Consider the following 25,170-nt stretch of genomic DNA (forward strand, 5'->3'; position numbering starts at 1 on the left):
AATCTGGAGCACAGGTCTGATGAGGAGAAGCTGAGGGAGCTGGGAGCTTCCAGCCTGGAGAAAAGGAGGCTTAGGGGGGCCTTAGCACTCTCTTAAAACTGTCTGAAAGGAGGCTGTAGGCAGGTGGGGGTGGCAGGGTATCAGGCTCTTCTCCCAGGTAAACAACAGGACAAGAGGCCTAAGCTGTGCCAGGGGAGGTTTAGGTTGGACATTAGGACAAGTTTCTTCACAGAAAGGGTGATTAGACATTGGAATGGCTGCTCAGGGAGGGGATGGAGTCACATCCCTGGACATGCTTAAGGAAAAAATGGATGTGGCACTCAGTGCCATGGTCTGGTTGACAAGGTGGTATTGGTCACAGGTTGGACTCAATCTCAGAGGTCTTTTCCTACCTACTTGACTCTGATTCTGTGAAAACAGCTATCCCTCCACTTCAGTTTGGTCTGAAATAGTATTTTATTCTTTTCCACATAATAAATGCAGCCTGTGCCATCTCTCTGGAACAGCAGAATGTGCTTTACTTGTGGTAACGCTGAAAAATTACTTAAATTTTCCTCCCAATTTTTCCAAAAGGAAAAAGAACTGTTTCAGAGTAGGATTAGTGCTTCAGAACATCTTAAGCTTATTTCAAAAAATTAATTAAAAGCTTCAGTAGTACTACAGTAATTTTCTTCTATCACCTTCCAGAGCTTTTCTGAACCTACATTTCCTAGCATATATGTGGACTTTCCAGTACACTTGAAAAGTGACCTGGTGCCCAAAGGTTTCATAGAATCAATGATACCAGCACATATAGTTGATTTTTAAAGTTTATTTTTTTTTCTGCATTCCCCCAAACCCCAAAGCAGTTCAAACTAGTAAAAGCCAATGATGAAACTCCTCAGTTGCTGCAAAAATCACAGCACTTTCCATCCCTCAAGTGTAATTTTGGGAAGGCATTTGAAATCTAATTCCATGCATGCAAAACACATTGGACTGTCAGGATCAGTTTCCTGTTTTGTTTCAGCTCCTCTTCTTAAAATCAGAAAAAGTGATTTCTTGTAATCACTTCAAGATTTTGTAATACTGGGTATTATTGATATTTTGAAGCAGAGCTCGGGTGTTTTCCTTTGGAATCAGAAAAAAAACAAACACAATTCTAGGGAAGATTTTTCTTTCCGTTTCTTGAGAGTTGTATCGCTTGGGAGGTGAGAGAGGTAAGGAAGGAAAACAGGCATGGAACTTGGAGAGAACAGTATAATAACAACCATATAAACCCATCCTCTCCCTCTCTGGCAAGTCAGCTTCTGTAAAAATCACAGGCCCTTGTCTTAACTGATATGCATTGGCACACCACTCCAGGCACAGTCTGAGCTGGAGCTCATAGGCAGAGTATCTCCTGTGAGTCATTCAGGAAACATTAAGTCCTTGGCTGTATCCAGGTTAGTTTTAAGCTCCCTGAACAAACCAGGGCAGGGATCAGGCACCATTTGACAAAAAGCAGCTGGGAATTGGACAGAGAAACCAAAGACATTGTGCTAACTTATAAATCCATATCTCATCACCACTGTACAGCTTGAGTTGCCTTCTAATAAATTACATAAAGACAACATACAAAATACATCAGAAGGGAACCAAATAGATACAGAAAGGCTTTAACCTAAGGAAAGATCAAACAAGCTCAAACTTCTTCAGCAGGAAGAAAAATGACTGATGGTTGAAGTTTATCAAATCAGGAGTGAGCAATGTGGTGAATGGAAGATTAGTACGTGCTGCTTTTCATAATGCAGGGATTCAGTATCAAGTGAAAAGAAATCCCCAAACAAACCCAACCCAAAAGGTCATTTCATAACAAAAGCTATAATCAGGCTTGGGAGCTCACTGCCATGGGATGTTTTGGATGGCAAAAGGATAAATGAATTAAAAAATGATCAGATGAACTGAAGGAAGAAATGTCTATTTGCTTTTAAGCACGAGTGTGGATGACAGGATCTGGCTCAGGAAGTCTTTAAATCACTAACTGATGAAAGCCAACGGGGAATCCTCAGGGAAATAAAATTAGAAGAAAAAATACACACTCAGTCTATTATTCGTTACTGCCCTCTGTCAGAGGCTGCTCCTAGACTCTTTTCAGGTTTCATATTCTGGAACACACAGAGAGGGAAGAAAGCTCTCTACCTCTTCTTGTTCTGGGAGATTCCAACAGAAATTCCATCTTGGCCTGGGGGTTTGTATAATTGATTTTAGTCCTGTTCACTCTAGCTGTATCTGGGAAACTGACACATGAGAGACAAGAAAGCAGATTTGTAGATAACACAATTCATTTTGATGACTGTAAATCATTTGCTGGTACTCATGTAACATTACTGCAGCCCAACTACCTAAAGAACATTCTGAAATTACAAGGTGTCCAACATTGTGTAATGCTCTTCTGGATCCAGAGGTCTCTTTACCCAACTTATTTCTGTAAAATACACCAAAAAGTCCAATCCAATTGAAAGGATAGATGTCCCTATGGTAAAAAGCAAGCAGAAAAAGTTGGCTTCAGGTCATTCATCTACCTTTCCTCCTTCTTTTAAAATCCCTCAAAAATTATAATATTTATTAGAAACAACCCAAGACCTGAAAAATTACCAGTTATATTTTCTGAATTGCAAGCAACCTTCAAATAATTTTTCCTAATGCCTTAAGTTTTAACTGAGTTTAGTTGAGCAGAAGAAACATTTTGGTTAGTGTTTGCCATTCAGCAGAGTGGTTCCTGGAACTGTCAGCACAAAGCAAGGAGTCCAAAAACCTCCAGTTTTGTATCACTGCTTTTAAAAGGGGCTTTTTTGAGGAATTAATTTTAATAGCTTTACTATTGTACTATTGTGAAAAATGAGGCTCCCATTTTTTTTATATAAAATTTAAAAAGTTTAATTGAAAGACAATCAGGAGATAGAAATAAAGTAAAATGTACAGATACAGCCAGGTGCCTCAGCATTCAGCCAAGGGCACACCTTACTAACAAAGGATTGTCCCTTAAAAACAGAACCCTACTACATATTCATAAATTCTCATACATAATTCAAACATTCCTCTTAAGTTTCTCTCTGTTTAGTTTTTAACTCACCCCCTTCCCAATAGATCAGTCTTCTTGGGTAAATTGGTAAATTAACAGAGGTGCAATAAATTCCTCCCTTGGAGGACTTGGAGGACTGCTGTCTTCATCTGGATAAGATAATCTAAGAATGCAGGGGGGCATTTCTGACTGTCTTTTTCAGTCTCTAGGTTATATAAACAAAAGTAGTTTTTGCTTTAATATCATTTTGCAGCCTAATATATTTCATACCACTATTTCTAAGTTTCATCAATAACAGAAAGAGAAGGAACTACATTAATACAACAAAGTTTTCTAACCTTATACATGTAACGTTCATTTTAATATTTGTGAAAAGCCAATAATATAATATGTATCTATAACACTATTATATATAGTATTATATTTACTATACTCATCCTTTGGTGAAGGTGCTTGGCAGTAGTGCCCTCTACAACAAGTATACTTTGACTAGAGTCTGATTATCATGGAGTGGTTTGGGGTGCAAGAGATCCTAAAGACCACACAATTCCAAGTCTCTGCCACAGGCAGGGACACCTTCCACCAGATCAGGTTGCTCAAAGCCCCATCCAGCCTTGGACACTCTCAGGGAGGGGGCACTCACCACTTCTCTTGCCAATCATGTATCTTGGTATTTCTACAAAAAGATAGAAGAGTTCAAAGGTATCTGTGGCACATCCCTCTCCACCCATTTAACAGAGCTGTATGGAGTCTCTGAATGGACTAGAGGAACCTAAACCTGATTTTTTTATTATGTTCCTCACATCTTCCACACCCAGGATTTTTTCTGTGAATGCCCACTGAATAGCCTGGAGGAAGACACACGTATTGTGGTTTCCCATCTCTGCAGCAAAGTGAAATTCCCTTTGGTTAACCACCTGCTAGCTGTGTAACATGGCATTTGCTTCACACTGAGCCAGAAGGCAGACACCACAGCTGTGCTGGGTTCACAGAACTCCACCAGTGGAGATTTTCAGTGTTGAAAATCCTGGGATTTTGCATCTATTTGCTTGAGAAAAGGAGCTGCTTCCTGCAGTTCTCTAAACGTGCCCTCACCTCACCCCACCAGTTTTACCCGGTACTTTGGACCATGACACGCAGGCGCACAGAACATTCACTTCCTTCTCCGGCTCGCTGAAATTCCCTGATTTCATCATGCACGACGCGCAGTGACAGCCAGGACACCGCACAGGAAGCCAAGCAGCTCCCTTGTTAACGACAGCCTGAGGACAACCAGCTGCCTGGGAAATCACAACAAACACTTCCATTTATTCAAACAAGATCTGCAAGCAGCCACGCACGTGCGTGTGCGTAGAACACACGTATTTATCATTAAACCTGGGGGGACAGAAAAAAAGAAGCGTTCATTGCCACAGCTACAAACTTTTCCTACAACATTGTGGTTTTAAACTTTCCATGCCACAAAAACTTGCTGAAATGGGGAGCTCTCACCCCATCCAGCTTAACTTTTATTTGACCATGGATTTTCAAACCATCCCAGGAATGCAAGTGCAGCACTAGAATCCCATTAGTCACTTCAATACCATAATACCTCCATTTTACTTAAATTGACAGATATTGTATCTAATAAATAATAAAAGGTTAAAAAGTCCTTCTAGAGATTAGAGGAATTGCCTCAACTGATGTATTTCAGTACTGACCTGGAGAAACCACCAATAACATCAGGAACTGAAATACTGAGATTGGGGCTGAGGAAACCTAAGGGTTGGTGTGGATTTTTTTGTTATTTTGTTGGTTGGGGGGGTCCAATTTAAACAACTTTAAACACGTCTGCACAGTGAGTCAGAAGAGCAGGAGTCGTCTTGAGGTGTTCACATTTAAAAAGCAAACTACCAACCACAGGAACCTCATGCAGAAATACCATCTGCTTGTGTTATTACCCTGCTATCTACTGCTGGCTCAGAGAAACCAGGAACAAAATCTCTGCAGCATTACTGGGAACACAGAAGGCCATACACAGCTTTTCATTTCTGGAAGATAAAGTGCACTTCTGGAAGTGTTCCAAAGAACATCTCTGAACACACCAAGGCAACATAACATTGCAGGGGCAGTTTCATTCATCCAGAGAGCCAACCGAGCCTCCTCTTCTCACCAACCTCCTCTGATTATACAGGAACAGGAGAGGATTTCCCACATTTCCTGCAAAGGAGCGTGGAACGTCACTCAAATCTGTTCCCAAGGTGGGAGTACTGGTGTCCAAAATAAAATCCCTGTGTGTTAAAGGCTGTTACAAAACCATCAACATTCGTGTAACCCCAAAGGGCTGGCGTCACTCTGTATAACCAAGGGGACTCACAAGCAATGTGGAAATTCCATCCTTAAGTCATTGACTGCGACATCCTCTGGCAGTTTTCATCACTGGTACCTCATGTCAGAAAAAGAAAAAAAACTTTCATCTTAGAGTGGCCTCTTTGATGGCTTGTTACTTGGACTCTTACGTGTACAGGATTTTTTTCTCATTCAGTGTGCAGCCAGAGGACCAAGAGTTTTTGGGTTTTTTTCCTTTTCAGCAGATTCTTAAATTCTTCTGGGTTTTCCCCCCAGTCTCCCCATCCAGAAACTGAATTACGTACCTGTGGTCAAAGCTGCCATGTGCCAGACATTGTCTTGCAGTCATGTGGCCAGTCTGCCCCATCACACAGCCATGTGGGTTGTGCCATTTCTCCTGAACAGATTTTTGGTGCTGCTTGTCCACTCTCTGACCAGGGGCTGCTTGTTGAAAAATGCAGGACCACAGACAGCACAAGTACAAACCATGAACAGGCTTCAGATCATCGCTCTGAGATGATATTCAGACCATCTTTCTGAGCCCCAGAGACAGAAGTGTGAAGGCTTTAGAGATGTAAGGCAGTGCTGAAGCATGAACAAATGACAGACCATGGCTGCTACATTCACTACATCAAATCAAACTTCTCCCACACAGATGGCTTCTTTCTCCTGCCTTGGGATTCTCATGTTTTCACACAGTTTCCTTTTTCACTCTGGCATGAGCCACTAGTCCAAGACAGAAATGTACACAGTAACTACCCACCTTTAACTCTGTGGTGGGGCGTTTCTCAGGTGTGGCAACAAACTCTGCAAAAAGTCAAGGGGAAGGATTAGGCAGAAAAAAATAGGAAAAAATGTGTTTACTCCCCTTAAATGCATCACAGCTCTTAAGCTTCTTTGCTCAATGAGTGTGAAACTCAATTGTTTTGGTCCTTTTCCTTAACAGCAGAAGAGAGAATGAGACTTTGGAGCTTGTGGAAGACACAGATAATTCTGGTGGAGACCCCAGAGCAAACACAACACAGATGTGAGCTCCCACCTGCTGCCATGGTTACAAGAGAGAGAGGATCCACTGGATGTGGAGAACATTGATCTCCAAACATGCTCCAGCCCTGAACCAGCAAGGGCTGAAAGGTGTCCTCCACGTCAGCAAGGTTTGCCCATGGGCTCACAGCTTATCACTGCTCATTACTGCCCTGGGAAGGCAAACCAAACCCCACCTCTCCACCTGAGATTGTGCCTGTGACAAGCACCAGCAGGAAAGGCAGCCCTGCAACACCCACACAGCTTCTTTCCCATCTCCTGGAATAGGAGGAGAAAAGTTATGCTTCCAAGAAGGTATAGAGAAACAACAGAATACACTAGAGAAGAGGAAAACCTCTTCATGGAAATGTAATTTATTCAGCATACTGGAAAAAAAAAAAAGCAGTGTCATAATGATCAGGCCTTAAGAGATCACAAAAAATGTATTATTTATTATAGGAAATAAATACTAATTAAAAAAGAGTATAAAAAGTGATTTGTTATGTGGTCAACACAAGAAGCAGAATTTGGCCTTCCACAAACTCTCTACAAATCTTGAGAATAAAGGAGAGAGTGTCATCCATTCAGAAAATTAAATGTGTATGTTGGATAAATCAGAGGAAAGTTGGAAAATTCAGATAAAGTTGAAATTTCTGAGAAAAACAAATTAATCAAATGTGACAGCACAGGAAGAGAAGCTTTCAATAGATAAGGTGGAGTGTCATGCAAAAATTTCTTAAAACCTCATTGTTTTATCAGAAAAAGTTACCTTATTATTCCATGAGGATGTTGTAATTTCTGTGCAAATATTCCTGAATAAAATAGAGAAGGGGAAAAAAAAAAAGATGCTTGTTAACTTCTGGGCTAGTCAGGGTAGACATGTTTTATGTAACTCCTAGTTCCAGGTCTGACTTGGTGCTAACTTACTATGGTACCTCTTTAGGGTTTTGTTCAAATGGTTCTTTGTATCATAAAGGAGAGCTAATGAGTGATTAATGTCCTTTAGTATCCTAAAGAGTGAATATAACATAACTTGTGTTTTCTACGGGAAAGGGAAAAGATAAAATCTTGCTATTCCTGGTCCCATGGAGAGCTACCATTAACATCAGTGATATATGTCTTTTTGTTTAAAAATAGTATTTAAAATGAAATAATGTGATCAAATTTGAAACTCACCATTGCTGAGAAGGATATTTTCAGTGATCTTTTGTTGTGCTCAGTACATTACTAGCCAATATAGCAGCATTACCTATAATCAGAAGAAGAATGTTAAAAGGATGCCTGACAGGTAGCATTACCTTTCAGCAGGAAAAAACTTCCATCCAACCATAAAGGCTTGTGGAGGACAAAGATGAACAGAGAACATGGATATGGATACCTGGCACACTCCCAAAGCAGGGCACCACTAGTGTAAGTGGAAGGAATCCCCAGTTCTGCACTGCTATTACATGAACTGACATCCTGATAAAAATAAAAAGCCACCAGGCACGGGTAAGAAAAAGATTATGACAGTAGACAACAAATGGCAACTTCAAAAAGGTTCCAGATGGCAGCTGAATTTTTGTCCACTCTAATAAAATCCCAGCATGATCAACAGGTGACCTCTTCAGCACACACACAACCTGGACAAGAACTCCTGCCCTTTAGGAGTTCACTCTGATGAAGGTAGAAGCAATACCTCTTCTCTCCTCACCCCAGAAAAAACACCTACCTCAACACTCTAAGAGGAATTGATATGAGCCTAAAGAGCACTGGCTCTTTTTGAGGCAGAGTTAGTGGAACATCTTGGGATTTCCTACCCAGCATGTGCATTCCCACTGCAAAGTGCTGAAATTCTTAGGGCTGTGAAACTGTGCCACTTTTGTGATCTTTGAGATGGTTTTGGGGAGGGGGGCGTGTGATAATTCTGCTGCTGTGGTTTGTTAAAGATGGTTTCCTGTGAGGCTGAGCCTTCAGCATACAAGTTTCAAAAGAGAGGAGAAGAAAAAGAAAACCAAAAAAACCAAAAAAAATGACAAGCAAGCAAGACGCAAGCTTGGACTCTCCAGGAAACCACAAAAGAACCCCTCTGAAGACTTTATGAAGTGCTATTTCTGTGCCTTTATTATCTTTTAAGGAGACAAGAATGGAAGAGGAACAGCTAGAGATGAGAGCTGAGCATGAAACCAGAGCTGAACCCATGCTGAACAAACACAGGCAAAAGGAAAGAACCACTGGGGAATGCCAAACCCTACTGAAGCCAGTGGGAACTTCAGCAGCAGCTTCATGGAGCTGGGGCCACACACAAGGATGAAAATCCTTCTAGACAGGAACAAAGACAGACACCGAGTGTCAGCATCAGAGCTTTGCATGGGAATGCCCCTGTTGAGATGAGCAAGCGATGCATGAACGGTGTGCTGGAATTACCAAGGTGGTTTGAATGACTGCAGGGTTAGGCCACCACAACCAGACTGTGGTTGAGGGATGCTGTTATTTTAAGCAGGTCTGCACAGCGGGGAAGACAAATGAGGTGTGGAAATTGTTCGTGGGATACCATTTGTGCATTAGCTATATCAGCCATCACCACAGGGGTTTGGAAACCAAATGGTCAAGAGCAGAGATTGGCCTCAACCCCAGCTGTAGCAAACATGTTCTGTATCTGCTCCAGCTCAAAAGTTGCCACTGATGTGGCAAGGTATGACACACATACCTTGAAAAATAAAACATGGGAGTATGGCTCACCTGCTTCATTTGCTTAAAACTGGGCAACATTTCAAAAAAAGATCAGCTAGAAGAGGGAAATTATGAGAAAGCTTTTCCCTATAATTTTCAAAATATTAAACAAGAAAAGTTCACCTAAATAATGAAGTCAAAATATTATCAGAAAGTCCTCTGTAGCAGGTGACAGATCTATGCTGTAAGAAATGAAACACAGAGCATTTTTCAGCATAACTAACACATTTCTTAAACATCTGTTTTGAACATTCTTTTCTATCACTATGATGACAATGCAGTTATGTGACTACAGTTCCAAATAGATTCACATTTTGCATTTGAATCACATGAAGTTTTGTTTTAAATTCATATTCATAACTGTATTAAGGGTAGCACAGTACCCTCTGCTTTTTGAAAAATCTTCTGTTTCAAGTGAAACAATAAAGCTATAGCAGGGAGAGAAGGAAAAGTACCTTTTCTTCTGGTAACAGGAAAACCCTCCTTAGGAATAATGATTAGCCCATATTAACACAGACACCAGTAACTTGATACATGAACAACCTCTGTTTCACTATTGCTACAAAATTTAGTCTGTGTTCAAATGGGTCCCTGGTTTGAACACAAAGAAGAATCCATTGGTAAGATAGGGATGTCCATGCTCTGACACTGACTGACTACTGCTTTCAGCTTTTCATTTAACTCTATCTACTCTCCTGTTGACCTTACAAATGTCATGCATGCCCTCAGCTTCAATGTGTATATGAAAAGTGCAATCTAAGAACAAAACAATCTTATTGGACCACTTCTTTATTGGTGCTTGTTTACTAGCATGAACAACACTGAAAGGTTATTAGGATTCCAAGTACAAGCACTTTCCAAGTTAAGAAATGACTCTTCAGCAAAGCATCAGTTCAGCTCTTTCACACCCATGCTACGGCTGCATTTTTATAACCATATCCAAACCAGGAGATTGATTGGAAGTGTCAGTGGACTTAGCTGGGGACAAGACTGCTGCAGGGAAGGAGACACTGGTATATCAGACATTCTCTACATGGAGGCATGCCCCAGAGAAATAAGAAATCCCAGGAAAAACCCTTTCTCTTTGCTGGTACATTCTATCTTTCATCTCCTGAAATACAGAAGCTCTGTATTTGCCTCAACTGAGGAAGAGATGAACCAAGGCCGAAGCACAGCTATATCGTGCCGGTAAGCAGAGAAGTCATCTGGGTTTGGGCTGCCTCTTTATTCCACTCTCACTGTGCTTCAGGTCTACCTCCCATGGCACTGGTATGTTCTCTGGCAGCTGTACTTCCTTGGCCCCTGAGGAGGGGTTGTAAGAGACAGGACAAAGCAGAAACACACTGAGGAGCAAGGCTCTACCTCTGTGCTCCTCTACAGAGACTGATGTGCCGAGTGGGATCAGAGATAGACAACAAATGTACCCCAGGTGCCAGGCTGGAGTGGAGATATGAGATACAAGCTATGAGATACACAGCTAATCCTCCAGGGCATCAGAGAATGCAGTGCAGCTCAGAGGGTGAAGTTGGCTTGACAGTGGAAGGGATAAAGCTCAACCTAGCAGTGGGTGTGGAAGAGTAAGTGTACACATGAATGAATGGAGGCAAAGCATGCTTTGATAGACCTGGGTATTTAAAGCTACTTTGGGCCAAACACCCTGTTACCACAATACTGTCACCATTAATGTACACTGTGACTTCTCATGTCATGCTTTAAGGAGTCAGAAGTTTAATAAAATAGATGAAAAACATTACTCAAAGAAGAGGAAAGGAAACAATGGTTTGCATGTAAAGCCTCAGTGCCCATATAGAACAAGGGACAAACAGATAAGGACAGAGCATTCTTTACACTACAGATCAGAAAATGATCCCAAAACACTACTCTGGAAATTTTTAGCAACAGAAACAAGAAAAAAACCCAACATAATTATGATTTCATCAAAACATACATGCCCTTAGATAAGTGGTAAATGGAGGAAATTGCAGTAAGATATTCTTGTCCTGTCAAAGCATGTCAAAAGCTCTACTCCTTGTTGAAAAGGATTCCACTAATCACAGGCTGTTTCCATCTTCATGTGTGACAGGCTGCATGCAATAACATGACACAGCAAGGCAGTCCTTCCCAAGCTTTTATAGCTGCCACCAGACTGATCCATTTTATTGCAATGTTTTCACCACCATCAAGCCTTGCTACACACACTCTGCTGGATATAGGCAGGTGCAGTAAAAGAGAGAATAAAGCTGAGCAATCTGCTCACAGCAGCTGTATGGCCCAGGGACACAGCACATCTCTAAGAAAGAGTCTCTCAAACTACGTACAGTAAAATCCCCTCAAAGAGAAGTTACTAAGACACCTCATCCAATGAGCACATCGTAACTTCCATAGCTATGGAGAAGTGCTCAGGGGAAGTGCGCACTGAACTCCCAGCAATTGTTCTAGGATAGTTCCTCTTCAAATAGTCAGTTTTGGAGCTATCACAGCCTGGGTGGAATTCACCTGAAGAACCCTGGACATGAAAAAAAATTACTTCTAATCATCAATAGTTGCACACATCTGAGTAGAGATGAGGATGTAGGAGGTGGGAACTGCAATCTTCCAGCTTCTGAGAAGAGGAGGAAGTACAGGGCCAATGCCAGCTGATTCTGCTCCCTTACTTTGGAGAGAGGAAGAAAGTTTCCTTCCATTCTTCTTCATTGATGACTAAATCTAAAATCCACTGTCGGACATTCACAGTCCACTGTATGGAAAAACACTGAAGAAAAGCAAACTCTGCTTGAAGAAGGCTGAACAGAAGTTCTCACAGAAACAGAATGTGTGTTTGTGCAAGTGTATTAAGTGTGTGAAAGACCGTATTAAAGTAAATCAACTGGAATTCATTTGAAAACAATCACAGAGTGACCAATCTCTAAGACGTACATCAGCATCATTCTGTGTCACAGAAGTTGAGCATGAAAGAGTCGGATCAGAAATGTCTGTATCTCCTATGGTGTGCCTCACTCACTTGTCCCAGACAGGGGTTATGAAAGGTATTTTCTTAGGATTCACAGTACCCAGGAATTACATTCCTTACATTTCCTACACAAGTGGAGCAGCTTCTTTGCTTCACAAAAAGGTTAACACTGTGACACCATAACCTGTTCCACAGAAAAGGAAAATAAAGGAACAAATAGTAGCCAGTGTCCCTACTCTCTTCCCAAGACTCTCCCTTTCCCACCCTCTAGGTTTGGGCTATCTTTGAAGGGCCTGTACATCAGAGATTTGCAAAAAATACTGCAAAACAGAAGAAACTGGAAGTCTGCATGCAGGCACAAAACTGTGATATTTTTAGGAGCTGAGGGGGTGGGATAGTTTACATGATCGCACTACTGGGATGGACAGACAGGTGGATGGATGGTCTGATACAGGCCACCAAAACCAGGAGAAAGTTGATGAAATCAGCTGTCATCAGCTGAGAGGAGAAGCCTTTTGACTGCAGGCCCTGTTTCTGTCAGAAACAGGATAAGTGGACAGAAACTCATGGTTTGCCAGGGCAGCTCAGGCTGGGCATCAGGAAGAATTTCTTCACTGGAAGGGTGGTTAAGCATTGGAACAGGCTGCCCAGGGAGGTGGTGGAGTCACCATTTGTGAAAGCATTTAAGAAATGACTGGATGTGGCACTTAGTGCTGTGACTTAGTTGATGGTGGTGTTCAGTCAGAGGTTGGACTCCATTATCTTGGAGGCCTTTTCCTACCTTAATGATTCTATGACTCCCTCTGTGGGGGTTCACCTGCCAGTATCTGCCTGGGGGGGAAACAAGGAAGGGTGTAAGTAATCCCAGAGAGTTATCCTGAAGGGCACCTTCTTCATAAAAGATATAGCCAAGTCAATTAGGAGAGGCACCTCTCTAATCTGCTACTCATTAATGTAGATAAACTAGTTAAAGCGGTGAAAGTTGATTACAGTCTTGGCTGCAGCAGTCCTGAGGGTGATTTAAAGATCCTGAAAGAAGTGAGGTAGGTGGGTAGCAGAAGAGTGATCTTGAGCTTCAGAACAGCAGATCTATGCTTGTGCAGGGAACTGGCAGGCAGGATCCCACTGCAGCTATGGCAAAGGGATCTAGGAGGCCAGCTGATCTCCAAGAAAAACCTCTTAAAGCAGAACAGACCATTCTGATGTGCAGGAAGTCAAGCAAGTATGGCAGGCGGCCAGCTCCGCATAGGGGGAATTCCTGACTGAGCTCAAACCCTAATAGGAAGTGTAAGGAGGTGGAAGTGGGGACAGACTACTTGGAGAACTGAGACAATGCCTGAGCACATAGGAAGGCAGGAAAATAAAAGCTTATCTGTAGATGAAACATGGAAGGTGTGCAGAATGCAACAAGAAGTATTTCAGCAGTAAGGAAAACATGGATCCAAGAGAAAAGAAGACCAAAACCCCCACCAAGGTATGAAACATCTGTTTGGCTGGGAAAGTCTGCTCTCAGGTCTCCCTAAAGGTAGGGGCAGAGTCTATGCAAGTGCAGCATGACCCAAAGTAGAGAAAAAGTGCATTAGGGGCCACTTCAGTAAATGAAACACCACCAAAGGTAGTAGGAGGCTGGACTAGATGACCTGGGGATGTCCCTTCGAACCTGAATTAGCTATGATTAAAATTCTCAGGGATTACCACTAACTCTTGCTATCCAAAGAAGAAACAAAGTGTCATTTCACCCTGTCACAACTTAACCACAACTATGCCAAAGCTAAAAAGCTGGTGTATTTCAAAGACAGAAGACATAACAATGCTTACCCAAAATGGTGACTTGAATTTCACTAACAGTTCTTATCCATATACACTACTGCCAGATACTGATATCTCTAGAGTTATGTTTTTAGACAGCAATATCTCAGGTGAGAACAAGATAGGGCCAAACAGTGCTGCCCTCTCAACCATACCAGAAAAGCTGATACCATTGCTTCCCTCATTACCAAAGGATTTACATCAGAGATTTGGTGGCTGAAATTTAATCCTATTACACTCTAATATTAAAAAGTCCCCTTAGAGTACATCAGAGCAACCATTAGAAGAAAATAGAGGGGGAAAAACCCCTACAGGGGCACCTTCCAGTGGAGCACAGTAATAGCCAATTTGAAGGAAAAATACAGACAGGTACATTAGCTCTGTGAAGAGACCAAAACAGAAAAATATTTAAATTTAAGTGAAACATCAGTATATTATCAGGTCTCTGTAAAGATCCCTTCACTGAACTATCAGCCAGGCAAGTTCCTTTACATGTTCCAAATTCATTGTTACCTTGCAAACACAGAAAGCCACCATTTTAATTACGATTTTTAAACAAAGCAAGGTCAAGGACTACGGCAAACCTGCTGCAACAATCAAATACCAACTACACAATTAGTCCCAGAGCTACAGCAGGAGGGAGCTGAGCAGTAACAATCCGTGCCTTTGGACAATAAAGCTTTTGAAGTTTAAGCCTTTTTCAGACCCTTCTTAGAAGCTGAAACATTCTCAGCTGAGTACATGCACTCATAGATGTTCACTTTAATGAACTGAAAGTGTCAACTTCCCATTGGTGCGTCAGATGGACTTTTTCTCAAGCAGTGGAAACAATTGTCTAGGCAGCCCTTGCGTGGGGCTGCAGACACCACCAAGCTGCTAAAGTACCTTTTATAATAAATGTGAAACTGTGAGGAGAGACCATTCATTCTTTACCTCTGAATCAGGAAGTCCACTCATTCAAGCAATTACCAGCTCTTGTAGCAAAACATGTAACATTCACACCATCTCCACTACTCCTCCTCCGGACATTAACTCACAAAAAGCCACTCAGAGGCTTCCTCAAGCCCACCTGGAAAACTGGCAGGGGCTTTTTGCAGATGTACTTTATGGTACTCTAAGGTCAACAGCTAATTTCAGCTAGGGAAAGCCCACTGCCATTAATTTATTACTTCCTTAATGTAACTTGCACAGAGTGAGTAGGTTATAAAGGGAAAGACCTGACAACTATGATGCAGCCAAATTGAAACAAGGCTCCCCATCAACAAACCAGCCAGTATTAACAAACATATCACACCACATGCCAGGTTAACACAATATTCCACCACAAACAAACACTATGGTTGCACTGCCTACACCATTATCATCACATAGAGGAAAAATCTGCCACAGGAACATGATCTCTAGACTGATGTAAACCAGGTGCTTCACAATGGCAATGCTGTTTTGTTTCACTTTGAAACTCTTGCAATGCATGGGTTAATCCCCACTCCCTGCCCAGAACTTCCTTAGAAGCCATAAAAAAACTTTCTGTCTCTCTTGGTAAAACCAGAAACATGAAAGATTAATCTAAAGACTAGAAAGTAAATGAACAATAATAACAAATAGAATGCCAATTTACTAAAACAAATAAATCAGTGAGCAGATTGCCCAGAGTGTTTCACTGTATGTTCTGAAAGGTTTTCAAGGTAAAACCAGATAAAGACCAGAGCAACCTGATCCCACCTCAAAGCTGATCCTCCAGCAGGAGGCTGGACTGGTGAATTTCCCAAGTATCTTTTGCCCTGAATTATTGCTATTCCTGCTACACAGCTTTCCTGGGTTCAGCCTCTGACTAAAGTGATGCCTCAAGTTTTAGCTTTCATGTCTTCCAGATTCTGTACTGTGTAAAATATAATTCTGAAGTTCATATAAAGTGTTAGCAAGTTCTCCTCACAGTTTATTTAGACAAAACAATTCTTTTCCAGCCCAAGAATCAAGGACACTATTGCAGCTTCAGGCCTAAAAAGTATAAACAACAGCGAATTGAGGAGAGCAGTCTGGGAGGATGGGACTTCATAACCTGAAGCTGTAACTGGACAATTAACCCCTGTATGTAAATGGACCAAAACTTTTATAAAAAGTCTGGAAATGTGTGACCCATGGTCCATCTTGGCTGTAGCCTCAGCCAGGCTCTTGTACTGCCCAAGCTGTATCCTTTCAGGGCTTTTTTAATAAATGCCCAATTTATTCCTTTAACATTGTCTAGACTCTGTTCTAGGTAGACTTTCCAGGCATCAGTTTTTGGCAACTTTGCCAGGACAGAAAAACATCTGAAAAACCCCTGGATGAGAGGAACACCCAGCTCCTGCCCCTGACTCCTCCTGCCCCTTGACTCTCTGATCCCATAAGGGATCCCTTATGGTTTTGTTTAGTGTGGAAGGATCCCAGTGGATCCAGACACAGCTGCTTTTACGTTTGTTTGTTGCTCTCCATCTCATCCACCAGTGGTGGGAGAGGACACCCTCTGAAAGAGGAGAGTTTTAGCACTGCAGTTTTGAGTTTTGGCCTTTGGCCAGTGGTGGTGCAGTGATGAATCTCTTCAAGTCTGGCATGCTCAAAAGCAGTCTTCAGAATCAAACCTCTCCTTGTAGACTCTCCAACCTTTAAATATTCAAGTGAGAAAGTCATTAACCCTCCAGCCCAGTAAAACTGAACCATGATCATCACCTATTGCCAGGCAGCACAGCAACTTTGAGAGCGCACCAGCAAGCTGGGCCCTTGAAACAGCATTGCAAAGGTGCTAGAGAGTATCTAGGAGGATGGCCAGGCTGTAACACACGTGTGCTAGACTTGACTACCCTGCTGAATTTCAGGGCTCACTAGAAACCACAATCCCCAAGAAGTTTGCAGCCCACACTTCACACCTGTCCTTGGGCTGATGTACCAGCACGGCAAGCAGGGTGGCAGCGGCTGGCATCTGGCAACTGGTGTGGCCTCAGTCTGTCTCCTGGAACTGTCAAACTAGACTGAGTCATTCAGAATCAAAATTTGAAAGTGAAGCCAAAAACCTCTGCAAGATGCCTTTCCTGATTACTAGTGGCCACTGGATGCAGACCTTCCCCGACTGCCACCTTGTGTCTTCTGAAAGCACTGCCAGCAGGAGCAGAATGCTGCACCAGGACTTTTCTCTAGAGCTATCCATCTCTGCTAAACATTGATTTTCTTAACCAATACAGGGAGCAGTGCAATCAAAACTTAAGCCAGACTTGTAAAACAAATCTGTCATCTGGTTTTTATTTTAATCGGTTCCTGGCTAGCAGCACTCCAGACTAATTGCCTTAATGAGTCAGAACTCTTTGAGAATCCATTGGTTGTCACATTTATTTTGACAAGAATAGTATCAAAATACATTTGCACTTTTATTGGTACATGAAAATTCACCACCTTTTTTTTTTCTCCCTGGAGAGTACATCTAAGTTCTGCTCAAAAACCTCATCTGTCCTTTGAGGTATGTCCACTGAAACACCAACCATGACATGCCAGGGACAAAGAACTGGAAATTATTTAAAATTTGGACAATATTTAAGATATCCCTGATGCTGATCCCTAAAAATCTAGTGCTGGCAATGGAAAACAGCAGTGGGAGACTACAGTGAACATAAAACAGGAAGTCCCCATGGCCACAAAGCACAAACTTCTGCACTGGCCACACCACTCTCACTTACAAGCAGAGTATGTCCTTTCCTGGGTGACTTTCCCAACAAGGGACTGCCAGAATGCCACCATAAAAGGGAGGAAGGGTGTTTCAGTGACTCTTCCTAGAGGAAAAGCAGGCCATAACTTCCACACTCCAAAAGAACAAGAACCACACAAATTATTTTTGTTTCCAAGCAGTGAAATTCAGATGAAGTATGTTTTGAAAGCTGGATATCGAGTGTAACCAAGCTTCTGCCTTGGTTACACAGAAAAGGGCAAACCAAATTGAACCTAGGTGAACATGACCCTGAAAAGGCAATTTAACCATTCAAGTTAAACAAAGTCTCATCACAAACAAAAATAGTTACATCTTTTAAAATCCTGGCGAAGTCCAGTTCTAGCTGAAACAGAGCAAGTGATATGGCTGATCATCTTCTGCATTTGCAGCAACTGTTCAGTGATCCAAGAGCACCACACACTCCTTATAAAAATCAGGTATCCAATATCCTTTCTTGTTAGTTATACGGAGGATTATTTTCTCACCTGAAGACCAAGATATGAGAAAACTGGTATTTTTTTTTTCCAGACAGTGTCAAATTTCATAGCAAATTCTCATTAAACAGCTTTAAGAAGCAACTTTTCATTCTATCACAAGTTATCCCATGTTATGAATAAGGTGTAGTGATTGGCTAATGCAAATTAGGAGGAGTTATTAAGTATGGTGGGAAGTTCTGTTAAGGTTTACAGCTCTTTTGACATGTACTTCTGTGGTTCCAATTTGGTTTTTTGGTTCCAATTTTGGTTCCAATTTTCTGTTCTCCCCTCAATCCTCCCCTTCCTTTCTGCGGTTACTGCCTGGCAGCTCTGGCTGACAGGGCTGTCAAAACATTTTGGGGGGGACACACACTTGTCCCTTGCAGGAGGCAGCAGTGAGTGGGGGGCACAGTGTGCCAGGAGGCCTGGCAGGGTAACACTGCACAGCCATCAAGATGTGACAGAGGCTCCACCAGTGAAAGGCAGGAGGACTGACAGACCTTGGGAGGAGCCAGATCTACAGCTATGGGAAAAGCCAGGGACTGTGGGAGGCGATGGGAGGACATATCAGAACTGTTCATGAATATTAATGTAGCTGATTCCACCTTGACTATATAAAAGGTGGACATGCCATTTTGTGGGCGAGCCTCTGGTGAGGAGAGTCTCACTACACTCTCAGAGCTTTGCTTTTTAACTTTAACGGGTTCTAGTTATATTTTATTTACTCATTCCTGCCTGGGGTCTGAGTCATTTGTAACATCCCACCAGACCAAAATGCTTAAACATACTCAGCCAAGCTCTTCACATATATCCATTATCCTTTCTCTATGTTTGCACATATTATTTCAGCTCCCTCCACACTTCTCAGCAGGAAATGGCATGTACTAGCTGGATTTGCTGAATCCATTCTGAGCTGATCATTGGAAATCAGCTCACTCCCATGCAAATAAGTACATCTGCTATGAGACAAGGATCCTCATTCAATGCAAAACTTCCTGTGGCTGATGAAAGCTCTCATTTTCTATTAGCAAAAGTACAGTGAACCAAACAAGTCATGTGCTTTCCTGAAATTAATTTCTAGCAGATAGAAACTATTACAATTCTATACAGTCCTCAATCACTGCTGCAGATCATTTATACCCAAGCTGAACTACCTGAGGTCTTTCACATTTAGAGTTTTTTAGGCATAAAACGTGTAATGATGATTCACTTCCTCATGCATCAGATGGTGATACTGCATCAGGTACCCAGTCCATGCAATAATGATCTCAAAATGCAAGCTACACCATTAATTAGCATTTAATGTTCCCATCACTTCACTTATTAAGTATTTCTGCTAAACTTCATGACACCTTTCAGATGAAAATTCCCTCCACTGGCCTGTTCTGTGATCTGTAGACCAAAGACCTTTCAGGTGTAGAAACAGAATATTTAATAACAGCTACCATTATTTTAGAAGTACAAAAGTCATACTCAGTTTTAGGGTCATTTCACAGTTCCTATTCCCAACAAGAAATGTGGTCATGGATGATGGAAAACAGCAACCAGATTAACCCGATACCCCCTGATATGGTAAAACCAAAGAGTGATTTACTTAAGCCAGGAGCAAGAGGTGAGACAATCCATAGAAAACTTAGCACTAAGGGTTTGGACTGGAATCCGGCCACAGCTGTGACATACATGCTTCTTAATTCATGAAATTCTACCAAAGGATTAGTACAGAAAATTAGTACCAAAAAGATTAGTACAGGAAATCTACAGCTCCTATCCATCCCAGTGACTGCCTCCTCCAGCAGAGGACATACTGTTACTGTGGCAGGAATGAATAAGAGAGAAACACCAGACCCCTCCTCTCTCCTCTCACCAAATGCTGTTTAGAGAACAATGAGGAGTTTTTTTACTTTGTTCTGACCCCACCAAGGTTACTGACAACAGCACAGGGCACTCCACTGCTTTTCAGTGATGTCACTGCTCACACATGGGAAGAAACATGTAGAAGAACCCAGCACAGTGCTGGTACTTAAAGCATGTACAAAGTAACATCTTAAGTGAACAAATTAAGCCCCATAAGATTAACTTTGAAGTTCTGCTGTCAAAAAGCCTGAGGAGAACATTACTGCTTACACAACCTCATTGCTCTTCAGATATTTCCAGGGAACTGCAGCCACAAGGTCTGTAGGAGCAAGAAAGATCAACGTGATGATTGATCTGGGAGGTAGTGAGAGTAAATGGATTAGAAGAGAACACATAGTACAAAAATCGCCACAAAGCAAGAGTATAATGCTTCACAGTGCTTCTCCTTTCTTTTATCCAGTGACAGTTCTTGTCTAAATCCTCATGACTTAAGACAGGCTTACAATTCAGCCACAGACTTAAGTCTCTGAATGTCAGTGTTCAGTTTCAAACTCCATTTCAGAGGTACACTGAGCTGAGGTAGCTCTGGGGCAAAGCTGTTTCATCTCTGTGCTGATGCTTCTGTCAAATGGAGTCAAACTGCAGTTGCACTGTATCTTTCCTGCCTCACTTGTTCCAGATGTACATCAATGTGGGACCATCAGTGTCAGCCTGGAGACATCTCTACCACAGTTCAGATCCTCATCAATAATCCTCCTAGGAAAGACCAGTTCTTAGTGCAGTGATGAAGCTACTGGATTGCATGGACTACAATAAACCAGAAATACTGTCAGCTGGTTAGGGCAAAAACCATTTAAGAAAGTGATTAAATTAGAGTATTTCACCAAAAGAAAGTAACACATTTCCAAAGAGTCAAAGACACAAAACCTTGTATAATAATTTACAACAATCTTTTTTACATGCTTTACAAATCCAGTTAAAATGCAAAAAGGAATTGCTAAAAACCTTATAATGAAGAAATTTTTTTTTAAAGCTACTTCAAAATAGTAATTTTTTTCTTCTTCATTTACCCTCAGCTACCTAATTTCAGTTATCATACAAGATATGGCATCTGAAGTTGTGCAGAGTACAATACTTGCTCAGCATAGCCATGGAATGGCATATCTTATTAAGTTTAGGCCTATGAAACACTACCACAACAGAAAAAAAATTAAAATAAAATAAAGGGGAAGTAGGTAACATCTATGCAATGCTTAAGCCTTACACAGTTAAAGCAATGGTACCTTTATGAACAAAACTATTTTAGATCATTACATTAAAACACGGCATCAATATTTACACATATAACTGAAGTAATATGCTTGTTTTTCAAACTTATGCTGCATTATCTCCTGCAATCTAACACACAGACTGCATTCCAGGCTATACCCCAAAAGAATTAGGTTTTGTGGTGGTGGTTTTTTTTCCTCACAGTCATTTCAAAACACTAACACTTCCACAATTTCTCAACCAGCTGCACTGTTTCCTTATTGGGTGACTTTTGTTTGGGTGATTCTGTATTACAGCAACATTCAAGATTGCTTAAGTCACCAACAGCCAAACATTATGAAGTGTTAACTGACATCAAAACCAAATCCAAAGCAGAGATGACAATCTCCCCATTGAAATACATATGGGGTGCTGGGTTTATTTTTTTAAAAGAAACTATGCAATAAACAAAGTCAGCTAGCCAGCCTGGAGACTGCAATCTGAAACTGTATTTGGGTTCCAACTGGTTTTAGTAAATACTTCACCCACATCTTCAGACCATGTCAGGCTCATATGTTGCTGGTATGAGAAAAGCAAACCGGCAGCAGGTCATGCCAGACCTTCTCTCTCCCTCCACCACATCATTTAAAGGACTCCAACCCAAAGACAGACATACCTTTGCGTGGAAATGACTTCAACTTTTTAAGGCTTCACTTCCATGTTTATTCGATCTGCATGCGTTGTACAGATTAGCACGTCCTAGTCCAAGGCACTGCCAAAATTTATTGCCAGTGCCTAATCCTTTCAAGCCCCTGACTCCTACGCCTACAACGTTCCAAGGCATGCAGCGATGACACTCCTGTTGCACAAGTGTAGATTAGTGTCCAAAAAGGCATCTGCATGAGGAAAGAGGAAAAAAATCAGGCTAACAGTGACAAAAAAAAAGGACACAAAGTTCAGATCACATGAGAATATGCCAACTCTCTCCAGTAACTCAGCTGTGACCAGTCTGGACTGACCAACTGGTAAGATGGGCTAAAAATGGATTTTAGAAGAATGATTACAGTAATGATCACCACTGGTGGTCTCTATGTGAACTGAAATGAAGAAACATCTTGGAAGAGATTAACAGTCTTGATGTGGCAAGATGACTGACTCTCATGCTGCACAGTCAGAACACTGACCTGCTTAACTCTTGCATTTCCACTTACTCATCTCATTATCTCCTTATCTAGCATTATATCCTCAGCTGTAGCTCTGCAGCAAATTTAATAAACATCTGAAACTTCTTTTACATAACTCTTCCATGCTTCTGTACCACTTAAAAAAGCAGCAAAAGACAGTATGGAGAAGCTGAGTGATGGCCTCACGGTTTTCTCTAACAGGCTGTTCCAGGAATTACTTTGCTTCATGTTAAATAAAAGGTCTCAGAATAAGGAGCATCACATAACAGACTTAAGCCCTCTACCTCACAATTCTAGTCTTACTCATTCAGTTTATTTAGCCAGCTCCTCCCATAATTACACTTCAATACTGCAGGCAGTTGCAATTTTTTTATTACTATTACTATTTTAATAACCCTCCCCTCTCCCAGTCAATACACAATTTCATGCCTTTTGACTCAAGAAGCATAACTCATGATACAAAAAGGGTAAGATTTTCTGCAAGACTACCTTCAGAAAGCTTCCCCACCTGGGAAAATACACAAGCATGACCAATGTAAATGACAAAAAGGCTCACAGGCAGCTGAGTAGAATAAATAAAAGAAAGAATTTAACTTTAGACCACAAAATGGCTTGGGCAAGTGATATGCACCACAATTACATTACTGAAAAGGTTCATTAATTCTTCAAATGGACTTTTCAAACTTGAACTCAGAGTCTAAGAAGGAAAAAGACATCACCTTTTAAAGCTTTTAAGACAGATTGATGGCAGAAAAAGGGAAAGGTAGAAGGCCCATATAAGATAAATGCCAGCAAACTGCATTTTCATTCTCTCTTCAAGTGGAAAAGTTTTTTTACTTGCTAACTAGAACACAGGGACTTTATCTGCAGACTGTTACAGAAAGTAAGAGTATACCAAATTAAGAAATCTCAGAGGTGACCTTGCATTAAAGGATAAAGGCAACAGTATTGTTGCTATGTTAGGTACTAGGCTACCAGGGAACACTTCCCCTCCTATTTTCAATCCTTCTAGCCATCACATCTTTCAGTCAGCAAGTCTACACAACTCTGATTGCTTCCAGCCTTAAAATTTCACTCACAAGAGCAAAGAGCTCATAGCCTGATACAAACAACATATATAAGTGAAGAAACTGATGTAACGTTACTCAAAACTTGGATTTCCCCGTTACTCTGTTAAGACTGTGCCAAGAGGACCTCTCTTGCAAGCTGGTTATATCTAACTTGCCCTCAACTTAATACAAAACAAACCATCCAAAAAACATGAAAACCTCAATTTAGCTGCCTTTAGCAATACTGTAGAATTTATTTAGTAGTCAAGCAATAGTTGGACAAAAACTTGTATCAGGTCTTGAAGACAGACTGTATGACACAAGGTACGTATGGTCAAATATTTGACTTCAAGTGACTTGATTCCTATGTTTTCCTCCCTTTTGGAAGAAGAGAGCTTTGCTGTTTATAAATTTCCAGCTGAACCACTCCCGCAAGAGATGATACAGATGAGTGGATTGAAGCATAAAATCTGCTGAAGCAACAGCAGGCAGCAATACACACATCTGGTCTGATGAGTTTGGCATTGCAGCTTTTCTATTCCAAACCCCTAGATTCAAATCCTGTATTTCAGCTACAAGGAAAACAACCTTGGACAACATCATGCTGCTTGCATGCAACTCCTCCACCCCCCTTAAACCAGCACCAGCCATTGTAGCAACTTGATTTGAGTGAACAGGCTGTTTAGGGGAAACAAGAATGGGAAAACAAGTCCAGACATCTTTCCCTCAGGAAAATCAAACTTGTGTATGCTGGTTGAGTGACATATTTGGTGTGGAATGCATGCTAGTTTATGTGGTATCAGTGATAATAATTTGTGAGTATATCAGTATAGATTTTTATTTATTCTTCCATTTAATGCTACATGTCTCTTTCTTCACAGATATTGCACCTGTGCGTTGCTTCCTCTCTTCATTGACAGCAAGCTGGATGTAAGTATTATTTACAGTGAAAACCTTACATTGTCATGTTGCAAGTTAATGAGTCTGAAATTGTCAGCCTATGGGTATTACAGCACTGTCTGAGATCTTCATTTTACTTTTCTGTTCAGCTTCCAGAAAAAAATGGTGAAGGAAAGGGAGGTTAAAAGTTGATATGAGATTCCTGAATGCTTCTCACTGGCAGAGGGTTTGTCTTTGGGCAATTTCTAGAAAAGAAGTGTCCAGTGGATCCCTCTATGCAGATTTGTGGACAGCTGTACTTCTGCAACACAGACATACTGGAAGGAAAAGGTAGGTTAAAGAAACATCCACACTACACACCCTCTGCTCTCCTGGCAACTCTGCCCAAGGCACAAATAACAACACAAGAAAAGACTGCTTATTTCTCAAGAAAAAGCAATGTTAAAGGCTATGGACCTGTGATTCAAGTGCGAAAACCCAGTTCAAGCCATTCTAAAATGAGACAATCAAACTAGTAGGTTTTAAAACATCTTTGAGAAGAACCTATCAGAGAGGGCACAATCAATAGAACTCTTCTGGTTTTCCAGAGAGATAGAAATCAACACCATCCATTTAAAAAATCCCATTTATACTTACCTCTATAAGCAAACCAGTAAAAAGCTCAAAAGTAGTTACAGGAAAACATAGGCTTACCTGGCATGTTTTTTGACATGGGTATGTTGATCCAGAGTACATTGATGAGTTTCTTTCACATCTCTAAGCACTGAAGAGAAGCCCAACTCTCCTAAAAGCAGCAGCAAAGCTGAAACTAAATACACAGACCTGTGAAGAACAGAAATTAGTCATTCCCGCCCCCCCCCCAAA

The 25,170-nt window shown here is 41.3% G+C and overlaps 1 long non-coding RNA gene across 1 annotated transcript; it reads right to left on the minus strand.

Annotated features, from left to right (window-relative positions):
- Nucleotides 1–574: 574 nt before the first annotated feature.
- LOC107203073 lies at nucleotides 575–24,978 on the minus strand. Its single transcript, XR_004496983.1, has 5 exons — nucleotides 24,366–24,978; nucleotides 21,850–22,069; nucleotides 7,568–20,732; nucleotides 7,161–7,203; nucleotides 575–6,175 (listed from the first exon to the last, which is right to left on the minus strand). It is a non-coding gene; the product is annotated as an uncharacterized LOC107203073 (long non-coding RNA).
- Nucleotides 24,979–25,170: the final 192 nt, after the last annotated feature.

The sequence above is a fragment of the Parus major genome, chromosome 4 (assembly GCF_001522545.3).
Source record: "Parus major isolate Abel chromosome 4, Parus_major1.1, whole genome shotgun sequence".
Taxonomy (NCBI): domain Eukaryota; kingdom Metazoa; phylum Chordata; class Aves; order Passeriformes; family Paridae; genus Parus; species Parus major.